Source organism: Pan troglodytes, chromosome 10, assembly GCF_028858775.2.
Source record: "Pan troglodytes isolate AG18354 chromosome 10, NHGRI_mPanTro3-v2.0_pri, whole genome shotgun sequence".
NCBI classification, from domain to species: domain Eukaryota; kingdom Metazoa; phylum Chordata; class Mammalia; order Primates; family Hominidae; genus Pan; species Pan troglodytes.
The window spans coordinates 27,091,845-27,110,682 of record NC_072408.2 but is presented as its reverse complement, the minus strand read 5'-3'; the positions used below and the strand labels follow the sequence as shown (position 1 = coordinate 27,110,682).

Here is an 18,838-nt window from a genome sequence, read left to right as displayed (position 1 = left end):
TCAGGGAATAAATCCTTAATTCTAAATTAGGTCTCCAAATCCCTTTCTGTTCTTCAGTTTATCCTTGCTGATTTAAATAGCTATTTACCTCAGACTCCTCCTTCTATTTTTGTTTTTTCTTCTCTTTCATGTAGCCATACTTGTGATGAATATTTGAACATTTCTGCACTGCTTACATAACCTTAAGTGCCAAGCTTCTCAGAGGGAGTTGAGTCAGCCAAGCAGAACATATCACGGAGAGGGAGGAGGAAGTGCTACCATGGTGATTTACCCAGAGGACTCACCCTACGTGAATGTTGCATAAATTAAATTCCATTCATCATCCTGGTTGTCTTTGTCAAAGCTATCTCTCTCTTTTGTAAACAGCAGGGTTGTGTAGGACTAAAATACTAAAGAAAGAAGAAGAGAAAGGGCAATCTGTGTGCTTCTACAGGGCATTCAGAAAATCTCTGGCACTAATGAAGAAAACTTAATTGCATCAGATGGACCTGCTCCATAGTATGAGAAAACATTTTGCAGGAGAGTGGATGAAAGATGTGATGAATGAAGATGGCATTGTTCAACAGTGGCTCCTGCAATAAACACCCTCATTGTATAGAGTATTTTTCCAGATTTAATCATGTGACAGTTTTACACTTGTCGCTGTTTTCTTACCCAGCACTTCATCCATCTTGGTTATTTCTTACAATCTGTTCTGTATAGTGTCTGCGTCCCGTGGCTCCTTAACACATGGTCAATAAGAACAATACACGCTTGCCATTACATCAGTCACCAGATAGCCACCCATAAAAGGAGTCAGGTGACTAACTGTTGGCAACAAATATTAGAATGTCCATGCTGTTTGCCAACCAGGAGATACCTCTGTGCAATTTATTTTCTGGGGTTAGCATGGCTTTATTTGTGTATCTTCAAACTGCGTCACTAGAAGCTGTGGGCTCTAGATCCATAAAAGATCAACATTCCTGACAGAGAGGCAATCAATAACAGTGAGAAACTTCTACTGCCTTACTTTAGAGGAACAATATTTTGTTGTTTCATTCACACTTTTTATGCTTCCCATTTATCAAATTTATTCTATAAAGAGATTCAAACCAGTTAAAAAAAAAAAAGCTCTAGATTACATACCTAATTAGTGTCCCCAACTTTTAGAGGTTCTCTTCTCTTCACTAATTAAACTTTATTAAATCATAATCTTGGATTAATCTTAATTATAAAAGTATACCAACCCAAATGTCTAACAAAGATAGACTGGATTAAGAAAATGTGGCATATATACACCATGGAATACTATGCAGCCATAAAAAATGATGAGTTCATGTCCTTTGTAGGCACATGAATGAAGCTGGAAACCATCATTCTCAGCAAGCTATTGCAAGGACAAAAAACCAAACACTGCATGTTCTCACTCATAGGTGGGAATTGAACAATGAGAACACATGGACATAGGAAGGGGAACATCACACACCCAGGCCTGTTGTGGGGTGGGGGCAGAGGGGAGGGATAGCATTAGGAGATATACCTAATGTAAATGACGAGTTAATGGGTGCAGCACACCAACATGGCACATGTATACATATGTAACAAACCTGCACATTGTGCACATGTACCCTAAAACTTAAAGTATAATACAAAAAATTATAGAAGTTTTTGTAATTAATTTTCTTATTTTTACCACTTGAAACAAGTGGAAAACAAGAACTACATTAAAGGGATAATTCCTTTCATGTACCAATATTTTATAATGAAACTAAAATATTTTACATAATTTAAGAAATGTTTAAATTTCAAGGTAGAATAACCATAATTCAGCACTAGAGCTATGTGTTTTTGCAAAAAGAAAAAATATATTTATATATATATTTACTTATATATATAGCATATAAATATATATATGACCATATATGTAAATTAATATATATATATGACATTGACAGGGAAACTCTTGTATTATAAGCACCTACTATAAGCTCATCTCTGAGCATAAAATGGTGACAATTCATAAGCTTTGTCCTCAAGAAGTTTGCTACCTAGTAAAAAAAAAATACAGAAAAACCCTCAAACACAGTATGTCCAACATAGAACTTATTTCCTCATACGAATTCCTTCCCCTATATGCTTTATCTCAGTGATGGTACCACCATTTATCTGGGCCCACAAGCCATAACACTAAGAGACATCCTTGTCATCTGTTTTGCCATCAGCTCCCACTTCCCACCAACACCAACCCTGTTCACTGGCTGATTTTATCTCCTAAATGCATTTGCATTGGTTTCACTCTAGGCTAGGCTACCTACATCTTTCACATAAGCAGTGAAAAATAGTCTCTTGTTTTCCTCTATCTTCCCTTTCCAGACTCCAATTAGTCTCCGCAATGCAGTCAAGCAGATCTCATGAAGATATAAATCTCATAGCCTTCTCTAAAACTTCTCCCACTGGTATCTGGGACCCTGAGGCAAGAGTGACAGAGGCAACTACTCAGAAATCAGGATCCATGATCAAAGGAGCAACAGCAGTGTCAAGCAAGAATGTGTTTTTAGCAAATCTTCCTACACACTCCCCCTATTCTCCAGCCATGGCAGTTATTAACCTTTCCAGAATACAATACAGCCTCTGTGATTCTTGGCTTCTAAATGAACTTGTTACACTTTGTCTGATAAACTCGTACTTTTTCTTTAGGACTCTGTTCAATCCCTCTTGCCTCTTTTAGCCATCTTTGGCTGCTACAATGGTGGGTTAGTTGATCCTCAGACCTTCCATATTTTGTGTTTATACTCACACAAAATATAATTGTTTAAATACGTGACTGCAGTTATGATGGCAATGATAGCCACTATGGGTAAAGAGTATTCATTCATTTGTTCTCAATTTTCAACAAATATTTTGGAGTGCCTACTATGTGCTAACACATGTAACTCTAGCATATGAAAGGAATATGGTAGAGACTCAGAAAGCATGTCCAGACTGAATTTTAGAAAAACTTTCTTTTGTCAATGTTCTTTGTCTTCTTTAGGAAAGAAAGAAGGGGCCAATGGTGTTTTTATCACCATTGTTGATGTTATAACTTTTCGATTTTTAATCTTCAGTGTCTAATACAATGCCTGGCACATAATAGATGTTATGTGAATGTTTTCTGAATAGATGGACAAAGCCCTAGAAAACCCTTCCCATATTTTTTGCTAGGTGAACTCCAATTCATGCTTCACATTCAGGAAGCATTACTCAGCTCCCTCACACAATTTTGGCAGCCCCTCCATTAGCCTCCCAGAGCAAATGTGCATACCATTACAATACTACTTAATAGCATTTTAAAATCTTTTCAAGTGTGTTTCTTCACTAGAGTTTGAGCTCTTGATATTATGTGTCTGGTTGACCCAGCATAATGAATTAATGAATGTAAGAACTACAATGAAATACAATATCTGAAAGTACACAAGAAACACCCATTAATTTTGAATTGAAGGATAGAAGGTTAGGTTTTTGAAGAAAATGGCATTTAGGTGAAAGATGAATAAAATGAATAAAACAAATGTTCAGGAGTTACATAAGGGACAAGGACAGGAACAGGCAGTCCAAATAGAGAACAGTAGAACAGCAGGGTCTGACAGTGCCAGTACAGGGGGTGACAGCAGAGTCTGGACCGCCAGGAGAGTGGAGGATTTGGAGATGCTGCAGGGAAGGTGCAAGAAAGGAGCTGGGAGCCAGGTTTTGAAAGGCTAATGCATGCTAAGAAACTTTGGTCACAAGGAGAATTTAAATGTGGTTTCAGAACGCAGCAGGCTGCTGAACATTAAAATCTACTAAGGTCAAGAAAGTGGTCGCTGTATTTGGTGAACAGAAAGTGAGAGCTTTCAGGAGACTGTTTTTGTTGGATATGAGAGTCAAAGATCAAAAATGCAAAGATTTCACAATAAGTGGAAATAAAACAGGTGCAAAAAGAGTAGCTCATTCTGAGAATTTTAGTAATGAAAGAAAATGTTTCAAAACAAGGACAAGAAATCAAAGCTGGTGAAAGGACATTAGACTTATGAGCCAGTCTAAGAAAAAGAAGCTAATTAATGGAGGCAATATCAAGAAATGGACAAAAATGAACAGTACAGCTGCTAAGATGATCCTTTGAAAGAAAGATGGCTATTTCTCCTTTAGAGATGGATTTCCAACCTTAAAAGATTCAGCATGCTATGCTTCTTTAGGAACTTTTTAATACAGTGCATGTGCTAAGGGTAAATATTAGCATCGAAGTATTTAATAATATTTTATTTATCACTTAAAGGGATAAAGACTGCATTATTTTAGAAAGGCAAAAATCTAGGCAGTATTGGCTGAGAGATGATCTCTAAATTTTTTTTGTGACTCTGAATTTCCTTGTCTATAAGCTTCTTCTAAATCAACACTCCTGACAGTTTTCAGTGTCAGAGACGTGGGAAGGTTAGTCGTTTACTATAAGCTTTAATGAACAGTACTGGTAGATGTATTCAGTTTTATGTCTCTAAAAATGTCTTCCAAAGAGAGAAAGTTATCACAGTTAAAAGTTGTGAATTAATCTATATTCCTGTTACTGAGGATTATTTATTTTCCAAAGTCCAATAGCTGGCATACTGTGTTAGGAAACTAGTATAGAAATGTGCCATACAATTAAAACTTGATTTCAAGTCAATATACATTTCTTATTCCTGCAAGAAATTAGCAGAATGATGGCTCCCATGCACAGATCATTCAGTATTCTTAAGGTTCTGTCACAAAAACAAAAAATAAAATTTGCTGCTAAATATTGAAAAGAGCCGGGCACATTCCTCAGCCCCGGGCTCAAAACAAACAAGCCCAGTACAAACACATCCCATCCTCCCATCCCACCACATATCGCCATATATCTCTCAAACTTCCTGAGCCCAGTACAAACACCACCAGGAAAGTCTCCGATAAGGAGACAGCCGTTCAAAGTTTTACTGAAAGAGCGGGAACCAAAAGAATTCCTTTGTTCCCCTGTAACTTTCAGGCTATAAAAAGCAAACACTCGCATTGTTCAGGGCCCTCTTGTATGCTGTGGAATGGAGGGACCAAGTTCGAACTTGTAGTAAAGATCCTTGCCGCTTGGCTTTGACTCTGGACTCTGGTGGTCTTCTTTGGGGAACTAACGGTCTGGGCATAACAATATAAAGCTAGTTGAATCTTATAGTGGCAAAATTAAAAATTAAAGAAATAAATTCTTAGAAAATGAAATCAGTTACTTTACATAATCTGCTAAATGTTATTGTGTATAGTAATATCTTAAACTAGAAGAAAATTTCATTAAGTTCTTACAATTGCACCATGATGATCAGGGTAATTTTTCTTTCCTTTTACCTTCCAAAAGAAATTTAACACTGTTATTGTCTATTATAAAAGTTATCTAAAATGATAGCTAGTGAGTTTTAACAACATACTAAGCTTAATACGAATTTTCTGTAGTTTTGCCTTTTCCTCATCTTAAATTATCCAGCTTCTCCACTTTCAACCACTAATTCATTTTTTGTTTATCAATGTAGATATAGACACATCCCATACACCTCCAGATCCATCCCATATATTCTGTAAGGTAAGTTCAGTCGTTCTTTAGTAGGAATCTTTTTTTAACCTACATCATGCAAAAAAAAAAAAAAAAAAAAAAAAGAAGAAGAAATATGTTGACCTAATTGTCTTTTGGAGCATGTGATCTTCACAGCCATATTTACAATGTCTCTTTTTAAACGCTGATGTTCTTTTTAAATGCTGACGTTCTTCCTACTCTAGATTTAAAAGTTTTAGGGAAAACATACTTAAAAAAAAGGATGGGGGGGGGCAGGTGGAAACCATCTAATGCTGTGTAGGATGCTGACCTTGCTAGTTTTTTAATTCCATTGTGCTGGGCCTATCTTCCCATCTTGATTGATTAGCGCTTGATGGCATGGTAAAAGCCTGCAGCAATGTTAAAGGATTGCTGCTGCATCGCTTTGACATAATTCCAAAAAGTTGCCAATGACAGTCTGCTTACCCTGCCGCTCCAACCAGCTTCTGTTGTTTGTTATTTGCAGAAGTCGTTGCCAGAGTTTGGCTCTCAAGAAATCCTGAAGGTCAGATAAGTCTCTTCAATGAGCAATGGGATGAGAGGGGAAAGGGCTGATGGCCCAATAAAAGTATCACCTACATCATTCTCATAGGTAGTTACCTAATCCACTTTCCAACAAGAATTTAAATAAATGGTTTTAAGTAAAATAAAACAGAATGGCTATATTCTTCTTTTTGTAAAACTGTGAAAAGACGTCCAACTGCAAGCATAAAACTATTTTTAATTTAAACGGATTTATAGCACATTTGAAGGATAATATATACTAAGCCTCCAATAAAGTGGAAAAATATTTGAAGTAGCTCAAGAATTGCCTTGCTCCAAGATACAGCAAGTAATCCATTGTAGAGGATCCATTTTATAAAAATAAAATTAATCTTGTGAGTCACCAAGTATCGTCTCTAGTGACTGTATCAGTATACACATGAACAATAAATATGGAATTAATCTTTATTGCCACCTAATATCCTAAGAAGGTAACATTTTTACTTATTTCTATAAAGATTATATGAATACTTACCCATGTGAGATTCAGCATACAAATGCAACAGGGATACAAAATATCTAAGCTAAGAAAGATGTAGGAGTAAGAGTGTATTCTATTGTGTGTTAGAACCCTAGCATGTCTATACTCAGCATATATATCACTCATTCAAGGACTTGTCAGAAACAAATAGTCCTATTTATACTCGCCTTCATTTTCAGGTTAGATTTTTTTCTTCAAGTAAGGTTTGATGCAAGTATCTTAGTAGTTTTGCTACTAAGAGAAAGAAATAGACATGTTTTTCTTCTTTTATAGTTATATTAGTCTAAAGGAGTTTCTTTTTTTAAGTCAATTAGATGAGTGATTTCAAGATCAATAGTTAAAAGATTTTCACTTTTTTCTCCTCTCAAAGAATCACCCCAAAATAATTAGAACAAGAAAGAGAAAAGTCAATTTTATCTTTGATGCAAGGAAACATGTATAATGCAAACTATTTCTATAAATATGAAAACAGATGAAAGCATGGTCAGTGGCTTAGCAAAATGGAAGAGTCAAACCTAAGCGCCTACAATGGTGTAAACCAATGAAAACCAGTTGATTTTCCCTGTGGAGCCTCAGAATAACAATACAAAGGACAATGCAAAATGACTCAAAAATCAGATACTATAGAAAGTAAGAATAAGCAAATGGTATAAAGTGATTTTTGAAAAATTATTATTAAAAGACGCTGACATGGTTAGACTTTGTGTCCCCACCCAAATCTCATCTTGAATTGTAATCTCTATAATCCCCTGTGTCAAGGGAGAGACCAGGTGGAGGTTATTGAATGATGGGGGTGGTTTCCCCCAGGCTGTTCTCATGAGAACGAGTGAGTTCTCATGAGATCTGATGATTTTACAAGGCACTCTTCCCACTTTGCTTGGCATTCTCCTTCCTGCTCCCTTGTGAAGAAGGTGCCTTGCTTCCCCTTTGCCTTCCACCATGATTGTAAGTTTTCTGAGGCCTCCCCAGCCATGCTAAACTGTGAGTCATTTAAACCTCTTTCCTTTATAAGTGACCCAGTCTTGGGTATTTCCTTATAGCAATGTGAGAACAGACTCACACAGAAGCAGTTAGATCTGTTCCAAAAATGGAGAATTTCTAGGAGGAAAGCAAGAGACCAAAGATTTATTCGGTGGGCAACCTTCCAAGAGTAAACCCAAGTTCCAGGTACGAAGACGGGCCAGTGTGCAGCCATACCAAAAACAGAGGATTAATACACTGAACCACAGAGCCACTCTCCCAAACCCCTGCCCACCTGGCTCCAGAATGGCAGCAGCTAAGCTGATGTCTCCAGACAGAATATTACAGAACCCTTTTTCTAGAGAAAATAGAGAAAGACTCACATCTACTAACATGTAGGTCCCCTAATGACAAAGCTAACTAGCTTGTCATATGACTTTCCTAGAGTAAAGGCTATCAGTGTATAAGCCTGCCCCTATCCAATGATCTTCCAACCACGTCTTTATCTCCTCACTCAAATGAATGGGCAGCCAATGATTATTTGGCATTTAAGAAAAGAATCCAGCATAAAATGTAATTAGGAAAATGAACAAATGGGAAAATGTAGCTAGGAGGAAACAGAGAATGTGCAGACAACAGACAAGGCAGGTAAGAATAATCATAACATTGTCATAGAATTAAAAGATGTTAACAGATCAATTAAATAAGGAAAAGTATAATAAAGAAAAAAATCCAAAAAAAAGAGCTCTTGGAATTTTAAAGTATAATTTCTGCAGTACAAAATTCAAAAGAAGTCTTAGAAAACAATATCCTGGAAATAGCCCATATTCCATAATAATAATGTCCCAGAAAGTAAGACAAAAAGCCAATGAGATGGGTAAGAGAAAAAAATATGAATAATGGGGATTCACCTAGGAGATATTTCATGCAACTAATAGGAACTCCAGAAAGAGAACAGATAAGATGCTGGTGGGTAGATAATCATAAAAAAAACCTAATACAGTAAAATGTTTTATAACTAAAGAACATGAATCTCCAGAATGAAAATGTTTACTGAGTGCTGAGTATAATGAATGAAAAAAGATTCACAACAAGGCAACCCATTTTAACTAACTCAGTTACTAGAAAAATTCCTTAGATTTTGGTATTTTACTTTTGCTTTTTACTTTTGTTGCTATTTTATGATGATTCATGATGTTTCCTGAATATTTTAATGAGAAATAAGGGAAGTATGACAGGATGCTTGTCTTCTGCTATGTTAACAAAAACACTTTCGTTGGTAAGCATATATAGCACATAATTCATCATGCAATTGCACATTCTTCTATTATTTCATGGTTATTAAATTTGTTTCTCAAAATAGAAGGGATGGATCACACATATACTATCAGATGATTTTTAGCCAGAACACCAAAGTACATTCAATGGGAAAAGAAAAGTTGCCATCTGCAAAAATTATTTCGAGATGATTTTCAGACCCAAATATAAAAGTTAAAATTATAAAACTTGTAGAGGAAAACATAGAGGTATATTTTTCAACCATGAGATAGGCAAATATTTCTCAGATAAGACAGAGAAAGCACTATCTATAAGAGAAAAAAAGTGATAAATCTTATTTATCAAAATTAAACTTATTTTTACCAAAACTTCTATTAAGAAGATGGACTGGGAAAAAATATTCGCAACACATAAATGACAGAAGATTGGAATTCAGAACAAATAATCCCTGCAACTCAAAAACAAAATGGTAAACAACCCAATTAAAAATAGGTAATAGATATTTCATAAAGGATGATATAAAAAATATTGAATAAGTACATAAAATGTGTTCAACATAGTCATCAGTGAAATGAAAATTAAAAATGCAATGACAAACAACAAAACACTACACACCATTAGAATGATCAAAATGAAAAAGATGGAATACAAATATTGATTAGGATGTGGAGCAACTAGGACTCTGATACATTGGTTGTGGACATATAAAATGGCAATCACACATCTACCCATGACAACAATTCCACTCCTAGATATTTACTGAAGGGAAAGGAAAACATGTCCTCTAAAAGCCTTGTATAAAATGTTTATAGCAGTTTTAGTCATAATAGCTAAAAACTGGATATAGCTCATTGACCATCAGCAGGAGAATGGATAAACAAACTGTGGCATTTATTCTATGGTGTACTTCTCAGCAATAAGAAAGCACAGGCTACTCAAACAGGCAACACATAAATCTCAAAAGCATTATGCTGAGGAAAAGCAATCAGACACAAGAGTGCGTGCTATATGATTCCATTTAAATAAAATAATGGATTAAGTAAAACTAATCAATTAGCAATGCTTGGTGTGTGTGGGAGGGTGTTATTAAATAAGAAGGGGCACAAGTACACTTTCTGGGCTGATGATAATGTTCTGTATCTTGATTAGAATTACACAGATGCATTCAATTGTTCAATGCCGGCTGATCTGTACATTTAATATCTGTGCATTTCTCTGTATATAAGTGATATCCCAATAAACTTATCATGGGGACAAAATAGAAGGGCAAGGATTCTGTCAGACTCAGAAGATTTTTTTCACAGCCATTATCAGAGTATTGGGTAACATAACTATACAGCCCAAATGACAGATTATAAAAACTCAACCGAAGCAGATTTTAATATTGTTACATGAACAGTTCCAGTTTCATGGTGTTCCCACCACTGCTTCTGAAGAATTCTATTGTAGTTGGAAGTTCACCTTGAAACTTCTTCCTACAAAAGACTATACGTATTGCAAAATGCCCTAAGGTAGTTATCATTAACTTCCAATGGTTAAAGGTAAGGGAGGGCAGGGGGTGTCGTTCCACTATAATCTCATCTCTGGGAGATATGCCATTATAAAAGGAGGCCTTACACTGAATTTGGTAACACATACCAACATTTATTAGCAAGTAACCACGAAAACAATCATATGAAATGTTCTGTATATGCAAAGTCCCAGCCTTACAAGTTTAATTAGAAACAGATGCCCTAGTGGAAGGAGTCAGCTAATATTCCATTGGGACACGAGGTGGATGACACTCTTAAATCAGGGCAGAGGTGGCTCAGACCACTCGATTCTTAGGTCCTGTGTGAGCAAGGCTGAGGCAGCTGCATCATATTTCTAGTGAATCAGTATATCTTAAACACCACACATTTCATCAATAACAAATTCTTTATACCTTCATTTATGATAATGTATAAATGCTCTAGAGCTGACCTCTGGTAAGAACAGTTGTAGCTTAGCAACTTTGTGAGTATGTGTCTGATTAGAGCAGTAGTCTTCAATCCTGGCTGCATGTTAGAATCACTGGGAGAGAGGTTTTAAGTTTCCACACCCAGGACCAATAAAAATCAGAATTTCTGGGGGTGGGATCAGTCATTATTATTTTTCAAACTTCCTATGTAATTCTAATTTATAGACAAAGTTGAGAACTACTAGATTAGAACCTTTCAATGTAGCCTAATTGTATGTATATTCCCAAGTAAGTGCTTTCAGTGATATTTAATCAGCTTTAATAAATAGATAATATACATTCTACATCATACTGCTGGTGTTTAAATGTTTTAAGTAAATAATACAACAGTGTACAATTCATCTCATTTCCTCAATGATAGGACAGAGACAAGAGAAGTAGAGATATCAACCAGAGCTATAATAATAACTAAAATATCACTCAGGAAGTGAATTTGGTTATTCATGAGTAATAGATATATTTCAATAGGGAGGATAAAGACTCTGCATTAAAAATTTGACCTTTAAGCAACTCTGTACTGAGAAGTCTCTGTGAATAATAATATGTTCCCTGAGTCAGGAAACTGACTATTCTCAGTCAGTCAAAGCAGCAAGGTACAAATAGAACAGAAGCAGTCAGATAAGAATGACACAATGGACTTTGGGATTCAGGGGGAAAGGATGGGAGGGGTGTGATGAATCAAAGACTACAAATTGGGTTCAGTGTATACTGCTCAGGTGACAGGTTCACCAAAACCTCACAAATCACCACTAAAGAACTTCCTCATGTAACCAAATACCACCTATTCACCAATAACCTATGGAAAAAAATATAGAGAGAGAGACAGAACAGAAGCAGCCTCGGTGACAAAAGAATAAAACCTAAAATACACCAGAGCATTGGTAATTCCCTGGCCAAAGATTTTACTCACTCCTAATAATGAGTACTTGGAAAATATTTTCAGAACACTATTGCTAGTTATTTTACTTATGGTATATAAATATGTTCACATAAATCGCTGAATAAACTATTTTCTTCTTATTTGGTGAGAATTTAAACAGTGTCTTTTAATATTTTTGTATATAAAGCCTGTTCTATCACAAACTTTGCCCAATCCCAATCAGTTCCCTACCTTAATAGACTCTCCCTTAAAGAACTTGAGCCCAGACAGCAAAGCCCTATAAATATTCCTCTTCTTACTTCCTCTTCAGAGACACTGCAGGGGGTGTTCACTCTTATTGCAGTCATTTTTTCATAAATTTACTTTTTCTTAATTAACAGGTTGTCTGGAGATACTTTGATGTTTTCCAACAGCAACATCATGAAGAATGCCTCATCAAGACTAACTCCTGTTCTGGAATGCTATATAATACATGAACTAAATTAATGTATATTGATCATGTTTAAGTAGAAAGAAATTTAACAAGATAGCATTCCAATCAAATATTACAAAATATTTTGTACCAACCCATTTGTTAATTCAAAATAATCTGAGGTGCCTTGAGGACAAACAAAAATTCAAACTACCCAAATAGAGCTTCTTCACAAGAGTCAGGTAACCTAAAAGTTATTCAAGAATTATTTCTTTAGGTTTTACATCCAAATGTTATATTCAATCTCAGGGCGTTTGTCCATGATTTCCCTTCATCTGGAATTCTCTTCTTGCAATCTCTTTCAAAACATAGTTTAGATGATATTTCTGTGAACTCTTTGGTGAACTTACTCAACCTTCCCTTTATAAATAATTACTACCTCCGCTCAGCAACCCCCTTTCTGTTTAGCATGTAGCATTTGTTTTCAGTATATTTCTCCATCTACAATGCTTTGATCTACTTGACGGCAGGATTCATGGTGTATATGTATCCTTGTTTTTTAGGGGCTGATAATATCAGAGTCTAAATGTTGAAAATGTCAATATTAATTGAATTATTTAACCAGTTTTGATTTTCTAATTATTTTATTTAATTGCCAACACTGTTTCTAAACCCCAACTAACTAAAGGCACCTGAATAGTCCATTACTTTCCCAGGAGAAAAAGATCTGACAAGGGAGATACATGACTGTCAGTTGGTTAGGACGGACATTCTAGCTTCTAGAACAAGAGCAATAAAAGAGAAGCTAGAAAGATGCAAAAAAAATTTTTTTTAAAGTCCACTATTTGAGGGCCATTTTTTGTAGTTTTTGCATGCTTTCCAGGGAAATAGGATGTACTTAGTATACTATTTTAGAATAATAATTTATTTTTGTAACATTTCCATTTTGGAGAAAAGAGTAATTGCTATATGAGATCCTATCAGGTTCAAAAGAGCAGGGTGTGTGTGTGTGTGTGTGTGTGTGTGTGTGTGTGTGTGTGACTGCAGAAAAGGAAATATGTATTACTTTGTCATATTTCAAATTGTTATTGTTTCTGCATTTTTTTCAGGAATATAGCCTCGCCATTATATTCCCTATTTTAAAAATAGGAAATATATTGTTTCATTCTCCACTGAAAGAAGCAACTGGTTTTCTCTGTTTAAGGGGTCTGAGAAGTTAAATGGCATATTCAGGTCACTAAAAAAGAAAAAAAGAAAGAAAAAGAATGTCAGAGTTGACAGGAGTTGAGATTTACCTAGCAAGCCCTCCCTCACTGCTATCAATGAGTAGTTGCATGGCATAGAAAGAAAGGCATTCGTTTCAGTGTCTCCAATCCGAAGATCGAATTAGAAACACAGAACTTATCTGGGCAACAACGGACAATTATTTCATGTCTCTGAGCCTCAGTTTCTTCTTCTGTTAAGTGGGGATAATGGTACCTCTTTTACAGAATTTTCTTGAGCTATATGAAAAAGTATACCACTAGGCAAAAATGTTTTTGTTGAATTGGAAATTTTTATAGCAACTCTATGGATCAATTAAATCAATAAGACAATTTCACTCATCCTATCCTTATTATCTTCTGGATTCTCACTACTATATATAGGATCTGTTGACCCACTCAGCTCTATGAATTCAAAGAATAACTCCTTATGAGCACAGTTCAGGCAATGTAAGCTTTGCCAGGACACTGCAGCCAATCAACCACCCTAGCATGAGACCACAGAGGTGCTTCGATATCCACAAGTGGACCAGATCTCTGTTTTATGTCTCTCCTGAAAGAAGGCAAAGTGTTTTTCTCTATCGAGTTCTCACAGATGAAGTGGGCAAAAATGTTAGCCCTGTGACCTTTATAAGCATCACATGAACAACTTTCCTACACACTACTTTGGAAATGTCACCAAATGAAATGTTGCATTTAGAATGGGCATAAAACTGAATGAGATAATGGTACAGCCACTGCCTGGCACACAGCTGAGGACATCACCTTTGCTGCTAGAAAATATAACGGGGATGTAAAAAGTTTGGTTACCGCATTGCACAGTAATGACGCAAACATGTTGATACACCTGCTTCACTTGAAAGCTGGTTTCTCTCCCAAACACAACCAAATAAACCTAAATAAGGCCTGGAGAGAGAATGCCTGGAATAGCCTACAGGTGCTTGTTTTTCTGTTGTTAGGCAGTTGGAAATTTGGCCAGTGCTTAAAATGCACACTCAGTCACTTACACTTAACACATTTTCTGTTACCATAAGTACGGTATCAAGTTAGTTAAAAACTCTCTCAGATAATACTTCCAGAACTCCCTTCTGTTTTAAGCCTGTTACCTATGGAACTATTCCAAGGAAAACAAGCAGTAAGAATTTCAGGACAACCTCTGTGGAGCCCTTACCCCCCATTGACATGATTAAACTCTCATCTAATTGCCATTTGGCTGCCCAAGGTCTTCTAAAACTTAGCTTGTTTACTCCTTTGTACTGTATACATGGCATTTCAGCAAATACTGTTTACTCTGACTGGCTGTCTCACTGGATCATTGTTAACCGTATGTATTTCTACTCTCATCCTAGGCCAGGAGCTCATGGAGTGTTGGTAAAATGTAACACGTGAATCAATTTCATATCACTGATGCTTAAAACAGAACTTGGCATCTAATATGTCTTCAATAAATATTTGTTGACTATCTTCGGGATGCCTTAGTTATCATACCTTATTTTCTATCAATCCCATAGCATTTGTTTGTAAAGTTCCTGCCTCTGCATCTCCATTATATCTAATGATACCTAGATTCTTAAATATCTGGCAGCAAATTTTAGCCCTCTGAACTAACCAAGCTCTTCCAGCTACTTAACACTGATTCACTCATTTACTTTCACCAAGCTCCTAATCTACTTTCTCAGTTTCAACAAATATTTAGCATCAACTGCATGAACACACCACACAACATGCATATATGCAGGTCTGAATAATCTGCACCATCACTGACATTTATAATAACACTCTCCAATAGAAATACGATAAGAGCCACAAACAAAAGCCATGTGTGTGATGGCTTTCTAGTAGCTATATTTTAAAAGTAAAAAGAAAGAGTTAAAATTAATTTCTATACCTTTAAAAAGGTATAGAAATATTTATTTAAATGTTAAATAAAATACTTTTCGTTTAACTACATATAGTAAAATGTTATTTTAACAAATGATCAAAATTAAAAATTATTAAGGAGATATTTAATGTCACATTTTTCTTATCTAGTCTTTGAAATATGGAATCTATTTAGGCTTAGAGTAATTTGAACCAGCTACATTCCAAGTATAGCATGGCCACATGTGGCTAGTGGTTAGCATATTGGACAGTGCAGATGCATAAAATCATATTTTCATAAAAATAGACATGCATAAAACTCATATAATACATAGTATAATACATGTGATATTAAGTTAAAACAATAAAACACAGGAGCCAAGGAAGAACTCAATTCTAAGAGGAAAGATAGAAGTAGGGTCCCTTGGACTTTACTTCTCTTCCCTTTACTGAGCCAAGCATCCTCTCATCCTACCAGCTACATTCTCCAATGATTGTGTGCACCTATGTATCTGTGCAAGCAGGTATGTGTTTTACAGAACTATATATAAAGGATACATTTATGTGAGGATAAGGCCACACACAAATGTGATTTTCTACAGCTTACACTAACACTGTGATTACAATATATGGCAGACGCAAAAGCAAGATAAAAAGAAAGGGCTGTGACTGGCAAATTATATGATGATGTACCCTTTTCCTAGTCAAGTACAGAAATGTGAGGGGAGGCAATGAGTAGAATAAAGATGTGATCCTAGTTAAATAAGAAGCCAACTAATTCTGCTTTTTCTTTTTAGAGGAATAAGAATTAGTAGAAATTAATGATACTGTTTTCATAGCACCTGTTATACAAGGTTTTCTTTGTTCTTTACTATTAGGATGGGGTTTGAACTTTGAATGCATGTTGTGTGGTGTGTTCATGCAGTTGATACTAAATATTTGTTGAAACTGAGAAAGTAGATTAGGAGCTTGGTGAAAGTAAATGGGTGAATAAGTGATAAGTAGCTGGAAGAGCTTGGTTAGTTCAGAGAGCTAAAGACATAGAAACATTCCCCATGCCTGGCAGAGGTTTCCGTAATGTTACTGTTTTCTATCTAGCACAGACTAGGGTGAAGAGATACAAAGAAAAGAAACAGAACACCTACCTAAGGATCAGATGTGAATTAAATGATAGAGATTGAAAACGCTGCATCAAAACAACTCAAAATATATGTAAAGTTTACAAGTGTTGCGGGCTTATCTGATAGCATTAGCCTGGGAAGCATTCACCAAAAAGCAATTGAGAGGCAAGCTGTGTTTCCGAGACTAGGGATTTGATTTGATTTGATTGAGATGAGGGGAAAATGATTGAGCAGAAGACAGACTCTGGAATGAAACACTATATACCCGAGGCTGATTTAAGAGAGTAGAATGGGAAATAAAATAGATAGCTTTATACAAAACTTATCAACACAAAGCAAACAGAGGTTAGGGAGGAAGGAAGTAGAGGTGGTCAGCCTGGAAATTGACACTTGACAGACTTAGCCTAGATCCACTGGCCACTAGCTAGTCATATAGTCTCTCTCGGCTTCAATATCCTCACATTGAGGACTCAAAATGGTACCCACACCATGAGGATTAAATGAGATTATATATATGTATATATATTATATTAAATATTAGCATATTGGACAGTGCAGATGTATAAAATCAGATTTTCATAAAAAAGAGATGTACATAAAACTCATATAATACATAGTATAATACATGTGATATAATACATATGATATAAGTTAACACATGTGATATTGTTATTTTTCTAAATATATATTAAATGAGATTATATATAGATTAGATATATTATCTATGTCATGTTTAGTATAAAGCTTGGTGTATAATAAAATGGTCAATACATTTTAGTTATACTTGTTAGAAAGTTTGTGGGCACAAGGTTTGGAGTTTGATAACAAAGGCAACTGGGTACTTTTGGGAAGTATCAAATAAGTTATCTCTGATAGAAAGAAAATCTTATTTTATTGCCATTTGTTGACAAAAGAACTTGTAAATGAAGAGTCCAACTTAGAATGTGGCGGTAGTCTAAGTGAAAGGTTGTTAGAATCTGGGCCACAGCCGTGCCTAAATCAAAAGAAATTAGTTAAGGCATGGCATATTTTTTATAAATAATGTGAGAATTTGTAATGAACAAGGTATCAGAAGAGCCAAGAGAAAATCCTAGTCCTAGATCTTCACAAACTACTCACTACTTGTACACTTTTGCAAGAGCACTGGATCTCTCCAAGCGTCAGTTTCCTCCTTGTTAAAATGGGTATAATATTAATACCAACATCACGGGGATGTTATGAGGATTAGGGGAGTTATTCATCAAGTACTTGGAACAGTCACGGGCACATGGTAAGTTCTGTGAAAGTATGTGTTGGGTGAAACTGAAAGCACAACACAAACTCTTTAAGCATTTATTTTTACTCTCCCATGCATTGTATTTTTCAATCCATAAGAAATACTGTGACAGCCGGGCGTGGTGGCTCATGCCTGTAATCCCAGCACTTTGGGAGGCCGAGGCAGGTGGTTCACCTGAGGTCAGGAGTTCGAGACCAGCTTGACCAACATGGTGAAACCCCCATCTCTACTAAAAAAAGAAAAAAAAAAAAATTAACCAGCCATGGTGGTGCACACCTATAGTCCCAGCTACCCACGTGGGAGAATTGCTTGAACCCCAGGGGCCAAGGTTGCAGTGAGTGGAGATCGTGCCACTGCACTCCAGCCTGGGTGACAGAGTAAGACTCCGTCTCAAAAAAGGAACACTGTAGACCGGGTGCAGTGGCTCATGCCTGTAATCCCAGCACTTTGGGAGACTGAGGCGGGTGGATCACCTGAGATCAGGAGTTCGAGACCAGCCTGGCCAACATGGTGAAACCCCGTCTCTACTAAAAATACAAAAATTAGCCGGGCGTGGTGGCAGGCACCTGTAATCCCAGCTACTCGGGGGGCCGAGGCAGGAGAATCGCTTGAACCCGGGAGGCGGAGGTTACAGTGAGCCGAGATTGCTCCATCACACTCCAGCCTGGGGGACAAGAGTGAGACTCCGTCTCAAAAAAAGAAAAAAAAAAAAAAGAAACACAGTGAATTAGTACCACTCCCATTTGAGGGATAAGGAGAGAATCTTGAAGACACAGAGTCGCACAGGCAGGAGATGTTCCCAGCAAGGAGTGCACCTGGGCTTTTTACCCAGACGAGGCTCTCTCCCCTACCGCAGGCACCTCCAATGCCGTGAGCCTAAAAACCTGGAGGCAGTGATGTCACAATACTGAGAAGTTGGCATGGGCTAATGGGTGCACTAATTTGTCGTTAGAATTCCTGTTACTTAGATTTTTAGAATCTAAATATCAGAAGATCATTAGAATTGTGGAAACAAATGAAGACCAAGCAAATGAGAACAAGCAAAGGCTATTTCTTCAGAGATTGCTCTAGCAAGAGAGCCTCCATCACTTGCATTTTGGCAGAGACTGGCAGGCAGGGCAGTGGGAAAGCTTTAGAGCGGAAAACGGCAAAGGTTTCAGGTCAGCCCTGTTTGGAGGCTGTTGG

General features: G+C 36.4%; 1 long non-coding RNA gene across 1 annotated transcript in view; it reads right to left on the bottom strand.

Moving 5' to 3' along the window:
• LOC112204983 (uncharacterized) overlaps positions 1 to 18,838 on the bottom strand; it is a 53,206-nt gene that overhangs the window by 7,980 nt on the left and 26,388 nt on the right. The window lies entirely within an intron of this gene.